Source organism: Alosa sapidissima, chromosome 10 (genome assembly GCF_018492685.1).
Source record: "Alosa sapidissima isolate fAloSap1 chromosome 10, fAloSap1.pri, whole genome shotgun sequence".
Classification (NCBI taxonomy): Eukaryota; Metazoa; Chordata; class Actinopteri; order Clupeiformes; family Clupeidae; genus Alosa; species Alosa sapidissima.
The window spans coordinates 15,546,409-15,552,419 of NC_055966.1; positions in this window are offsets into that span (position 1 = coordinate 15,546,409).

Genomic DNA, 6,011 nt, shown 5'->3' on the forward strand with positions numbered 1-6,011 from the left:
CAAACAAGGGTAGAATAACACATGGACATGTAGGGATGACGAAAACGTTTAAAACATAGACATTTGTCTATGTACAGTATATTAAAAAGACATGTCTATACTCCTATTGACATGTCCCCTTTTTAACAGATAACAAATAGGATTATACATATGTATGTCACAGAGTAAATCATGATACAGTACTATCACAATACATGCCCATGATAATGTTAGTATTATGTGCAGTGATTATGTGATACTTAAATTCATTGCAAGATGTATGTAGTTATTCACTTGTAGTGCAAAATGCAGACATCTTTGGACATGGAGGTGAAGAGTGGAAATTCTATTGAAAACCAGAATGCTTAAGTGTCTTGAGTTTTAAAAACAAAACATCAGTATTTGGTTTTGTCACAATTAACATGTACTGCCAGCATAGGACTAGGCCTAAGATATCTACTTAAGATACATCACTGTGTCAACTTTCTGTCCCACTCCTAAAAATAGATATTATTATATTGTATCAGAAATTGTATCAACTTCCTCACTTCCTCACAAATTGTATCAACTTCCTCACTTCGTCCAAATTTATTGCTGGTCCCTGCACTGCTGCACTGTTGGTCTTTGCACTATGGCGCACACCTCATAAAGCACCTTACACTGCATACTGAAACACAGGGTCTGTCACTGCAAGTGCCTCATGCTTATACATCCTTAGTACATTCATGTGGATTCTTGATTTAGTATCTTTTACTGTCCTTATTAGTAGCCTAATGTGGATTTGTTATTTGTTTGTCATCCTGTCTATGTTGTAGTGTATGTTGTGTGTGATGTCTTGAGCTACTGGGACCATGAATTTTCCCCTGGGGATCAATTAAGTATCTATCTATCTATCTATCTATCTATCTATCTATCTATCTATCTATCTATCTGTCTATCTACTTGTCCACTGCATAACAGTACTATAGCACTATAGTTGTGTTCCTGTCTTGTGTCATTGTCCATGATATTATAATTGTGCTTATGTCCTGAACATGGCTTATCTGGAGGTATCATCAGAGGTTGTATGTGAATGTCATGCACATTTTACCTGAATTATCCAAATAAAATCAGTTCATGCAGTGATAACAGTTGACAACAGCATTGATTGACAATCATGTTTTGTCAAATACATGAGACATTTTAATATAATATGATTATATCTCATCTTCTGATAACTTACTGTATCACTATAACGCTGCCCTTACAATATCACATAAAAGGCACCAAAGTAGCCTCCTTCTGAGAACCAACAGAAATGACCTTGGCAGAGCTAGTGATCTCACCTTAAGGGAAATGGCTATAACAGTATTATGACCTAACAGTGTAAATAGAAGTAGATGTGCATCTAGATTTAACTCCAATCTAACAGCTAACATCGCAGAAAAACTGTAAATAGTAGATAGTGGTCTGGTCTCGAACAGAGTTCTTCTCTCTCTCTCTCTCTCTCTCTCTCTCAATTCAATTCAAATATGCTTTATTGGCACGACAAATCAAATGATGCATTGCCAAAGCGTTCAAAGGAATAATAATAATTACAAAAAAGTAAACAAACAAACAAACAAACTCTCTCTCTCTCTCGACTGCCTCTTTCATCTTGGGCTTGGTCTTGACTTGGACTTAAACGTCTTATATAGCATTATACAGCATCGCCTCTAGATGGCAGAGTGGTCTTACAAGTTGGAAAAATCATCAAGTAGACTTCGTTTACGAAAGGATCACACCTGTATAGCTTTATCTGTTGATTGTGATTATATATCTGTTATATATATATGTGGCTTTAAGTTTGAATGTAATCGTTTTCATGATTGGTATGGTTATTCCATGGGGGGGGGGGGGGGACGTTTTAGGTTAATGCAAAATCGAATGAGGATAGTTCTCCAGAAAAGAGCCGCCAGCCACCTTCCCCTCGATAGCCTACAACTATTAAGTTGCAAATCTCTCACATCCACTGTGCGCCAAGCACAAACAGAATCGACACATTTCATATGCATAGAGTATGAGTAACATAGAGTATGAAACAGAAAGACAGTGGTGTTGGAACAAAATGAGAGGGAAAACCCTTCAACATTGTTCCAATTTGGCGCTGTTTAACGGAGCGACCAATCGTTCGCATTGTGTTGCAAAGAGCAGGTGAGGCTGCGTGGATGCGAGAGGACCGCGCCGTTATGGCTATAGCCTCGCGCAAGGCAAGCAGCAGCATTCTTCAACAGAAGAACGCAACCATCGACTGTCCTTCTTCGTCAAAATTGTGATTCATAACTGTAACACAACAGTGTGATGAGATTGTTTTCCTGTTGGCAATGGGGACTGTTTGGTAAGCAACAATCGTGTCGTCTATGTGTCCCCTATAACCGCGAGCATTTATCCCTCCTCTGGTGAGCATGTTCCAGCTTGCTGTACACTGAGCTTTGTGGAAAAAAGGATGTCTTCGGGCTGTTGTGAAATCCTCATCATTTAACATTTACTCTACAGATGTGCAATATGGTGGTTCTTCCATGCTCTTCCGGGTTCATACGTAGGTTGCAGCATGGTTTCTTTGGCTGGAATCCAACAGGGTGTTCATTCATGAGCTCTCTAGCAGGTTCATGTGCAATTTTGCGATTTATAGGCTATAACACTATATGTAGCACTACAACTATATGTAGACGAGTGAAAAGTAAAGAGTAAGTGGTTTTCACTCGATTGAAAGATAGTCCTTTCTGACAGCATATGACAGAATATTCATAGCCATCTCTGATCAGTGGTTGCCAAATATGAACGCGAGGGGGCGTACAATGGTGTAAAAATTGATATCCCACACAAGTTGTTCTCCGCTGGGTACAATTCATAGTTTCCTTCATGCAGACTAAAGCCATGTCAAGCTGAATTATTTGTGTTAAGTTTTGTGTAGCGTTCTCTAGTAAGACAGTTTTTTTTTTTTAAACGCGTAAGCTTTGCGTGTTTACCTTTTTAAATGTAATTATTAGGTTCACATTTGGCAATGGTTAGACCACAAACTTTGTAGCAAAAGAGAAAAATACTCTATTCTCTTTCTATAAAGGACATACATGTCGTACAGCCTGGTACAAGAAGCATGTCTATTTTTATACGTCCTGTGGGCAATGTGACTACCAGGGTTTTAGTGTCAATGTGTGTAAGAGAGGTCACCAGGTCGTGTTGCATTGATATTAAATCAGATAGGGTAGGCTATTAAATATTAATCAAGCCGGGGGCGTTGGAGTTGCAGTGCTAAAGACCCATGTGTCTCCGTATGCTCCCCCTCTCTATTGTTTTGCAGGTTACTGATGGGAGCATGACAACACAGAAGCTCACCTCGGCAGTCCCAGGTCAGTGCGTGCTGGACTGACATTTAGGCTAGCAACCTATTTGCTTTGCTCATATAGCTTGAGTTTATTTGCAAGTTTTTTGTTTGGTGATATTCATGTCAGTCATGTGCTGTGGTGTATGTAACAGTGCCACACCAACGAGAAGTTAGATCAGGCTGCAATTTTTGAGGAAGCTATTTATGGTTTCAACGTGCGATTGTCATGAATGATTTGTCCTTTTTTCGCCTGTGTGCAAATTAGTGTTTATAGGATGCGTGAGAATGTGCTGTCTTTCAGCGACTGGCACAGACATTCGGGAGTTTTTCATAGAAAGATCAGTGCACTTCAGTATACTGGTCAGGCTGCGCCCCAAGAGCGACTTCTCTGACGTAGGTATAGCAGTTGGTGATGTCAACAGCGTAGCTCACAACCAAAGACCAGCGCATAATTCTTTGCTAAGAACTATGTCCTGGTGTCCTATTTAGAAATTGTCTGAGTTTCAGTTTTTTCCGCGCCTGCCAGTTTGCTTTTTATGTTAAATAACATTATGAAATTTAAAAATGTAGCATATCCACATTTGGATTCTTTCGACAAGTCTCTGAATCTGTTTTGTCCTATGCATTCTATTATATGAGCAAATTCAAACGCCTATCCCGTTGGCAAGGTTATTTCCTTAAACCTAGGAGCCTAGGTCAATGTTTGCAAAATAATAGTTTGTTTAGACCTACTTTTATGAGTAATTTTAGTAAGTGTTGTTTTTAGCCTTGATAAATAGTATCATTTTTGAATGTTTTTAGATTTTTCTGCCAAAAAATCTATCCCGACACAATGGTTATACGAATTAAAAATATAAAAACAGTATTTCGCTGTAAAAAAATGTTCTTGCAAATCCATGGACTATCAGATGTAGCTAATTCAATTAAAGTCAATTCAAAGCTTATGAGGGGGTTTATATATTTTTATCACTTAAATGGTATATTCCCAAACCTTTAATGAATGCACTCTGTTGCAAAAAAATCGTGAGAATGTTGTCTATTGCGAATGAAAGTTAAAATAGGCTACTCAAGATAACCAATGTGTAATTTAAGATATATAGAATCTTGAAACAAGCACATTTGAGACAGTAGCCCGAGAAGATGATGTGGAACAAATTTGAATTAAATAACTTTATTTACCTTTAAGACTGGTTTTGAAATAAATCAAACAGATTGGAGTGCAAGAACATGCCTTGCCCTGATGAAAGTTCTCTTTGAATGAGCAGTCGCCAGCTAACGAAAGCCAGAACAATGCTCTAAACTTTCCTCCCTGCCCCCACTCACAGATATTTGAGTTGAAGAAAAGCTAAATGTTCCTCCTCCTAGGATGTCTCTTCTGTTACACGTATGTTATATGTCACACAAAATTGTGAAGATTGTAGATTGTATTGTAGCAGACTATGTTACCCTTGAGGTCTTCTTGAACCACTTTCCAACACAAACAGGACACGTACTTCAGGGAATGTTGTCCAGACAGAATGTAACTAAATGTGTATTTCAATGCTAGAAGCAAAAGAAGTCCTGAAAACGAGGTAATTTTGACCTCTTCCTTGAACCCGATGAACTAAAGAGAATGTTCTAATCTTGGGTGGCCTTGGATAACCCAAGTCATCACCAAGCTCCGCCTGCGTGGCAGGACGTGATTTTTCACAAGTCACGCATTCTTCAATTAATGGATGACCATGGCAGACTCATGAATTATGTCTTTCGGAAGTAATAATATGACACGCAGATACAAACATTGTATTACCATAAAAGATTGTTTACACGAAGCAGACTGTGCTTCAAGTTGTGACAAACACTCCTAACATTCTAATTAAAGTTATGTCGAGTTATTTTACTGTCTGTTTAACAACCATGGGTCTCTGTCATGCCTGCAAGATTATGTTAGTTTGCTTTCCTGGATTTTAGAAGCCTGTTAACATTGAACATGTTATGTAAATGAAATGGAATAAATTGGTGGGATGAATGGCATGGTATGGATGATGGTGAAACTATGCGACCCTTGAACCAGATTGAAAAAAAAAAAACATCATGGTAAAAGGTTGGGGGCAGGGCCACACAGAGGAACTCAACAGGGTGGGTTTGTGTGAATAGGACAGTGGATTCTGCTGGTTAAAATGAGTTATCTTGAAAATAGTTGTTTGTTATTTTTCAGTTTCTCTTAGATACATAGCCTACGACTGACTTGAAAAGCCCCCTTGTTGGGGAGCTTTATTGGCTTTTTAAATACGTTCAGTATAAATAAAGTTTGAATAGTTGAAATTGTTGAAGTTAAAATTTTTCCAGCGTTTTGAGCATGTATGATGATGCCGCTCCGAATTTTGACCTTAGAGGTTGTATTTGCTGACGTGACCTGTTCTCTGGCTTTGTTGAAATAACCTATTGGACATTTACGGTTGAAGACGGCAAAGGAATGTCAGGACTCAGAACTTCTGCTCCAGTTGCTGGCATGTTTTTGGTTTCTTTTTACCGGTTTCATTCTTGTCTCAGGGGTCCTTCCTATTACACGCCCTTTCAAGATCAAATGGAAGGACCATCACGAATGCGACGGCTGGTTGTTTAACATTATTGTCAAAAATGGTCAAACCAAGCACCTTTAGGTTAGCCTATATCTTCAGGCGCCAAAGACAACATGAATAGCTTAAAT